At 56.3% G+C, this 7948-nt stretch overlaps 1 pseudogene; it reads right to left on the reverse strand.

Moving 5' to 3' along the window:
• Positions 1 to 713: 713 nt before the first annotated feature.
• Positions 714 to 7948, reverse strand: part of LOC102439833 — an 11060-nt pseudogene continuing 3825 nt past the window's right edge.

Consider the following 7948-nt stretch of genomic DNA (forward strand, 5'->3'; position numbering starts at 1 on the left):
CCTGTTCTGTCCCCCCAGCTGCTCTGTCCCCCCTGCTGTGTCCCCCCTGCTGCTCTGTCCCCCCTGTTCTGTCCCCCATGCTGAACGCCACGGGTGGCTACATTTCTCACCTTGGGCTTGAGAGGAACTTGAAGTCGCACCTTAAGGACCTGACCCCTTATTGCCTGCAGCTCATAAAGCACAGCCCAGCCACGCCAGCTCCCCGCTTCGCCTGCTCTGGGAGTCCTCTGGTGGCACCTGTTGGCCTCCTCTGGTGGCCATGAGTGCCAAGGGCAGGTCTCCCCCTGCGCCCTCAGCACCCGTCCCAGAGCCGGGCACAGAGGACTGGCACAGCCTCATTCACAGACCCAATGTCTTCTGAGCAGGGACTCGGTGCTGCTGCTGGGGATACCATATCTGCCCCCAAGGAGAGGCAAGCACAGGCGTTAGCCAGTCCACTAAGTGTAGAGTGTGGAGTGCTGTGAAAGAACAAAGGGAATGCTCAGAAGTACAAAGGAAGGAAGCAGCTGTGCCTCGGGTGCCCTGAACCCCGCAGGCAAGCCCCGCTGGCCTCCAGGACGTGGCCTGTCCTCGGGGCCCTTCTCCCGGCGGCCCTGAGCACGAGGCTGTTGCAGCTGACTGCCTGCCTAGCCCCCTGGTGCGGCCACATTTCTGAGTTTTGCCAACAAGATGCAAACAGCAGTGTCGTAAAGGTAGGTTTCTACCCCGTCCTGTCACTGGGCGGATGTAGGAGCGCCAGCTGCCACCTTAGACAGTGAGGACGAGGCCACCGGGGAGCTGTCCGCTGTCCGGCTGTCCGCTGTCCGGCTGTCCGGCTGTCCGGAGGAGCGGTCCTGCCAGCCTCAGGCAGTGGCCCAGGGCCAGCTTCGGCCTGACCTCTAGGCCTGTTTTACGTGGAAGAGAAAGAAACATGGATCTAGTTTAAGGCTCTTTTCCCTGTTCCCACTGCTGAATGGAACCCGAGTGCAAATGCCAGCTGGTTTTAGCATGGGCTACAAAAAGGAAAATAATGAAAAATCGGCCATTGAAACAAAATGAAATGTGTTCGAAGCCGAGTATCAAAGACTTTTGCAGAATACAACTAGTAAAGGAACCAAAAAAGAAAGAAAAATTAAGCAATGAGATGTCAATCCTATTTTGCCTATTAGTGTTCTTTTAAGTTTTATTTTTTTTAAATATGTTTTTATTAATTTCAGAGAGGAAAGGAGAGGGAGAGAGAGCTAGAAACATCAATGATGAGAATCACTGATCGGCTGCCTCCTGCACGCCCCCCACTGGGAATTGAGCCTGCAAACCGGGTCATGTGTCCTGACCAGGAATTGAACCGTGACCTGGTTCACAGGTCAACACTCAACCACTGAGCCACGCTGGCCAGGGCCTCCCTACTAGTTTTTTGAAAAGAGGCAATGTTCACTGGGCACAGTTATGAATGAGCATCAGGGAGAGAAATTCGGCGACACCTCCAAGGTCAGGGGCCAGGATCCCAGTCTGGAAATACTGTCGGAAGGACACGGACTTAGAAGAAGTATCTGTGGGCATTGTTGGCTGCCCAGCCTGGGAAACTTCCTCCCAACTTTGTGGTTTCCGCCTAATTGGAATGTGGGGTGCTTGCTTTCCCAGGCTTTCTTCAAGGTTGTTTGCAAGCACCTGACCTTGGTTTAGCCAATCAAATGCCCTGCCCTCGGCTTCATTTTGGGAGGTGTTGGTTAGAGAAGCAGGGGCATGAAAAATCCATTCTGGGGGTGGTGGTGACCCCGGAGTGTCTGGGTCCTAGGGCCTCTGGCTGGTTGGGGGTGACTTTGCAAGTGCTGGCTTCGGCTGCAGAGCCCTGAGCTTGGTTCTGAGCCCTTCTGGCGACGGGTTGGTTCTGCCCATTCTCTGTTGGAGAGACTCCCAACTCACACAGGTGATGCTCACCAGCTCGGACTTTGCTGGGAGGCTTTCTGGGCGTCACAGGTGGGAGCACCCCTGCCTGTTGGCCTTGCTTGGGTCCCTTGCCTACCCCCCTGCCCCACGTTGCTCTGTCCTGCTCTGTGCCCAGGGCATCACTGGGTTCCAGGGCCCCTGGCTTCTGGCTGGATTTGGCCACTGGGAGCACTGGCCCGAGATGGGAGAGGAGAGAGGTGAGGGTAGTTCTCGCTGGCTCCGACCTACCCAGCCTGCAGCTCTGGTGATGGCTGTGCCCTCCCCCGTGATAGCTCTTGCCGTAACCCTCCCCTGGCCCTCTCTTCCCTCCCCCTGCTGGTCCCAGGGGGCCTCACACCCAGCTGGGTTCCTTGATGCCCACACTCAATAGTCCCTCATCAGAGTCTCTTAAAAACAAAGGACAGCTGAGTCTGCTTCCTTTCCTGGCAGGCCACTGGTTTTGTTTTCAAGCCCAGCAGCCTGGGGAGTGGCTGAGGACAAGACCCCAAGCTCCTCCTCTGATCCCCGCTTTGAGTGGGAGGGAACTCCCTGGAGGGAGAGCACTCGAGGGGAGAGGTGTCCCCAGCCCCGGCCAGTGAGGGGCTCTGAGGGGACAGGGGTCCTGCCAGATGGAGACTGTGGCTGAGCCCCCGAAGCCCAGCCCTCCTGGGGCTGCTCCTGGGGTGGGTGGAGGGACTCGGGAGCCAGCGCAGGAAGCGGTGCTCCATGTGGAGGGAGGGCCTGTACAGCTGGCGGGACCAGCATGTGTCGTCCTGGGGGCTGGTGGGTGCTGGGGGCCTCAGGCAGCAGGGTGAGGGCCACTCCAGTGGTCTCACTTGAACACGCCGACTCTTCAAAGGCCTGTCTCCATGCAGTCACGGTCTGAGGTGCTGGGTTAGACTTCTGGGGTCACATTTCAGCCCCTAACACGCACCTGCTAAGATGCATCAGACACTGTACCTCTACATAGGCAGCGCTGGGCAGACACCCACCTTTCAGCTCTCCTGGAGCTGGCGGGGGGGTGGGGGGGGGTAGAGGAGATGATGACCAGCGCTGTGAAGAGGGTGGTGAGGGGTGGAGGCCCTGCCAGGAGAGGGAGAGTTTGTGTAGGGAGCACATTCCCTCCCCACGTTTTCTTCTTTGTAAAGGAGATTGTGAGGAATTTGGGGTCTCCCCGCCTTTTTGTAGTGTTGGGGCTAGTTCATTTGAGCTGAGAATGTGGCCAAGAGAAGCAGCAGGCTGGAGATGGGGGTGGGCATCGAATGCCAGGCTAGGGGGGTTGAAGGTGCCCGGAGGCCTCTGGGATTGGGGTGTGAGACACCACCTCCATTCTGGCCTCCCTCTGGATTTATGCTGGCGTCAGGCCTGGGGCTGTTGCATTCTGGGAGAAAACATGCCGACAAAAGGCTCCTGTGCTGTGCTTTTCAAACAATCGGATGAATGCCTGCGTGTAGCTGGGAAAGGCCCTCTGGGGCCTGAGGGACCGCGGCGGTCTCCCCGCCTCACGGTGGCCCCTCGGTGGCCCTGGTGCAGTGAGCTCGTGTCCTCATTCTGAGACAGTCTCCCCTGTTGCCTCTTTTTTCACTGCTTCCTGCCTTCCATTTTCTCTGTTGTCTTTCTGATAATTTTATTAGTTGGACTAGTGGCCCAGTGCACAAAATTCGTGCATGGGGGGGGGGGTGTTCCTCAGCCCAGCCTGCACCCTCTCCAATCTGGGACCCCTGGAAGGATGTCCTACTGCCGGTTTATAGGGATCGGGCCTAAACCAGCAGTCGGACATCCCTCTCGCAATCCGGGACTGCTGGCTCCTAACCGCTCACCTGCCTGCCTGCCTGATTGCCCCTAACCACTCTGCCTGCCGGCTTGCTCACCCCCAACTGCCCCCCTGTTGGCCTGCTCACTCCAAACTGCCCCCCCACAGTCCTGATCACCCCCAACTGCCCCCCCACCGCCAGCCTGATCACCGCCACCGGCCCCCCCCCCACCGGCCTGATCATCCACAACTGCTCTCCCCTCTTGGCCTCTAACCGCCTCTAACTCGGCCCCGCCACCATGGCTTTGTCCAGTAGAACATCCGGAAGGTCTCCTGGAAGGTCTCCCAGTCTAATTAGCATATTATCCTTTTATTAGTATAGAGGCCTGGTGCACGGGTTGGGGCTGATTGGTTTGCCCTGAAGGGTGTCCTGGATCAGGGTGGGGGTTCCCTTGGGGTGTGGGGCAGCCTGGGCAAGGGACCTGTGGTGGTTTGCAGGCCGGCCACGCCCCCATGGGGTGAGGGTCCCTGCTGGGGGGGCGTGGCCAGCCTGGGTGAGGGGCTGAGGGCTGTTTTCAGGCTGGCCACACCCCCCAGCGACCCAGGCCCCCAGCCCCTCCTTGAGTGGAGGCCAGGGCCGGCTGGAAGCCTGAGTTGCCCCCGGTGACCCAGGCCCCCAGCCACTCCTTGAGCGGCGGCCAGGGCGGGCGGGAAGTTTGGCTTCCTCCATCGCCGGGGGCAACCCAAGCCTCCAGCTCTGTGGCCGCCACCATCTTTGTTGGGTTAATTTGCATACTCACCCTGATTGGCTGGTGGGCGTAGTGGAGGGATGGTCATTTGCATGTTTCTCTTTTATTAGTGTAGATGTTGGACCTCCCAAACCAAACCTTTATTTGTTCTTATCTTTTCTCCAGCATTTTCCATCTGTGTTTTTAAATCTAATTTCTGGAGCATACCTTTCATGTCCAACACTCCTACTGATGTAAAAAAAAATTGGCTTTCATATTATTTTTATTTTTCATTTCCTCCTTGTTTTAAGGCTTTATGGGGGATATGATTTACAAATCGTGCAACCTATTCACCATAACTGCACAGTTCAACAATTGTTCCTTTAAACAAATTGACTTTACCTTTTAGAGTACTTTCAGGTTCACAGCAAAACTGAAGAGAAGGCACACAGATTCCCCATACAACACATGCAGAGCCGACCCACCGCCAGCACCCCGCCGGAGTTACCCCCGTGACCCGACACGCTCTTCCTTCTGCGGAGCAGCACACAGTATCACATGTTGGAATCACGCGGTCTGTGCCCTTTCCCATTGGCCACTTGTACTTAGTAGTATGCTTTTCTGTCTCCTCCAGGCCTTTTCATGGCTGGGTAGCGCATTTGTTTTTAGCGCTAATACTCCATTGTCTGGATGTACCACAGTTTATTCACCTGCTGAAGGACATCCTGGTTGCCTCCAAGTTGTGGCAATTATAACTAAAGCTGCTATAGTTGGGTCAATACCAAGGAGTGTGACTGGTTGCTGGATTGTATGGCAAGAGTATGTCTAGTATTTTTTTTTAAAATATATATTTTATTGATTTTTTACAGAGAGGAAGGGAGAGGGATAGAGAGTCAGAAACATCGATGAGAGAGAAACATCGATCAGCTGCTTCCTGCACACCCCCCACTGGGGATGTGCCTGCAACCAAGATACATGCCTTTGACAGGAATCGAACCCGGGACCCTTCAGTCCACAGGCTGAAGCTCTATCCGCTTAGCCAAACCGGTTGGGCTATGTCTAGTATTTTATGAAACTGCCGATTGCCTTTCCAAGTGGCTATGCCACTTCGCAGTCCCGCCAGCAGCGAGTGGGAGTCCCATTGCTCCACCTCCTCGCCAGCATCTGTGGTCAGTGCTCTGGTTTTCGCCGTTCTAGTAGCGGCATCATTCTGTTGTTTTACTTTGCAGTTCCCTGATGACATCATGTGGAGCGTCCTTTCATGTGCTTATATGCCATCTGCATATCTTTTTTGTGAGGTGTTCGTTCAGAACTTAGCCCATTTTTAAATTGGGTTGTTCACATTCTTATTGTTTAATGAATTGCTCCACTTTAATAGCATGCATTATTTTCTCTTGGTTTTGGTTTGTTTCATGGTTACATTTTTTTTTTTACCTCTTTGAGGATATAAACTATAATTTGTGAATTTTTCTTCTGTTTCCTGCATCGTCTCTCTTCCCTCCACCTGTTTGACTTGGTCACTGTCTCTCATGTTGGCGGCTTCCTTCCAGTGCCTGCCCCTGCTTTTTCCGGTTTGGGAGGAGGCGCTGGGACCCGTTCGGGCCTGTGTGGGCCAGCGCGGCTGTGCCTCCCTGTGGCTGCGGCGTGCTCTGCTCCACAGAACAGAAAACCTGGCGGCAGCAGCACAACCAGACAGAGGTGTTCACAAAACAAGCCAAACAGAAACAGGCAGAGCAGGGCTGCCTGAGCCTTTATAACTTTTCTCACTTCCATACACTTTTCAGTGGGTTTGGGAAGGAAGAGGAAATAAGTATCAGAGATGAATTCACCAGTTTAAACCCCATGGGTTAGTCACACACTTCATCTTATTCAAAATAATTTCCTGCTGCAGGCACAATGTTTTCCCTTAAAAAAAAAAAAAAACTTTTAAAACCCAGTGTTTTATTTTTTTCAAATATAGTTTTATTAATTTCAGAGAGGAAGGGAGAGGGAGAGAGAGATAGAAACATCAATGATGAGAGAGAATCATTGAGCGGCTGCCTCCTGCGCACCCCACACTGGGGATCAAGCCTGCAACCCCGGGCATGTGCCCTTGACCGGAATCGAACCTGGAACTCCTCAGTCCGCAGGCCAGCGCTCTATCCACTGAGCCACACCAGCTAGGGCCAGTGTTTATTTAACAGTAAAATGCTCAAGAGACTTTAAAAAGGTCCAAAGGCCGAGGGATACCCAGTGTCAGGCAAGATCACAGGCAGGTGTGAGTGTTGGTTTCTCCGTTGCTAAAACCTAAATTGAATGTGCTTTAGTCTGTCCCCCTGTGTTGGGAGCCGTGACCCCTCTAACTCCTGCCCATCACGGCGCCACTCGAACCCGAACCCGGACCAGGAGAGGAGAAGGTGCAGCGGGTGCTGTCGTTGCCCGGGGGCGTTTACAGCGGGAGGAAGCTGCCACAGCAGTTCCGAAAGCAAAGCTCACCTGCTCAGGCAGGAGGGAGTCCCCGCAGAACCACACGAACACGCCCCGGCGCTCCCTGCCGGGCTGCGGGCTGAACGCAGATGCTGGGCCGCGACTTAAACGCAGCTCAGCTCGACCCACGATCCGCGACCCACAGGGCCTCAGGCTCCTTTCAAGATGAGGCGGGTCTGCTTGTTATAAATGAGAAAAACTGGCGCTCACCAGGGCCAGGACCCGCGCCTTCTTTCCCACATTCCTGGGCCCAAGAGACCTCTGAGCCCCGGGGCAGGAGAGCGTCAGGCCCCGGGGTGCGGGATGAGGGAAGCGGGCAAGCGGGTGGCCGCGTGCAGGGAGGACGCGGCAGAGGGAGATCCGGGCAGGGAGGAGGGTGAGGGCCCGCCGCCCACAGAGGAGCTGGGTGGCTGGCCTGTCACGGCCCACGTGGGGGGACACACGGCGCTTTCTCTGGTGCCTCCCACTGTGCCCGTCCCCGACACCTAGTTGGCCAGGCTCTGGCCTCTGTTGCCATCCGGCTCCTGCCCGCCTGTTAGCTCCCAGGCAGGCCCTGCCCAGCCTAACGCCAGCCCAGCGCACTGGGAGCCACCTTGTGCTGGCGGCTGGGGGAGCAGCTCTGTGCAGGTGCCGGCACCAGTGGGAGGAGGGGAGCCTGGGGAGAAGGAGGAGGGGGAGGAGGAGGAGGGGAGGAGGGGAGGAGGGGGGAGGAGGGAGCTGCATCTGGAGTGGGTGGGCGCCTGGCCTGGCTGAGGGTGGTGGGCAGGGGCGCGGGGCAGCGGGGCTCAGCACAGGGCGCTGTGAGAGGGGAAGGAAGGTTGTGGGTTTACACACTGCAAGTCCGCACAGCCCAGGGAGTGCCGTCTAGAGCTCTGTGAGTAAAGCCAGAGCCGGCGGGCAGGAGCGGGGACCCTGGCTCAAGTCCCAAGTGCCATTCCTGCTGATGGAGGACCGGGCTCGGAGTTCTCTCCAGCAGTTGTCTCAGCACCGAGCTTCAATCCTGAGTTCCATACGGCTCCCTCTCCACACTGCAGTGTTTAGGGAGCACACGCTGGTGAGTTTAGGGAGACAAACAGTCCTGCACCCCAAACCCTCA

This window comes from Myotis lucifugus, unplaced genomic scaffold, assembly GCF_000147115.1.
Source record: "Myotis lucifugus unplaced genomic scaffold, Myoluc2.0 scaffold_721, whole genome shotgun sequence".
Classification (NCBI taxonomy): Eukaryota; Metazoa; Chordata; class Mammalia; order Chiroptera; family Vespertilionidae; genus Myotis; species Myotis lucifugus.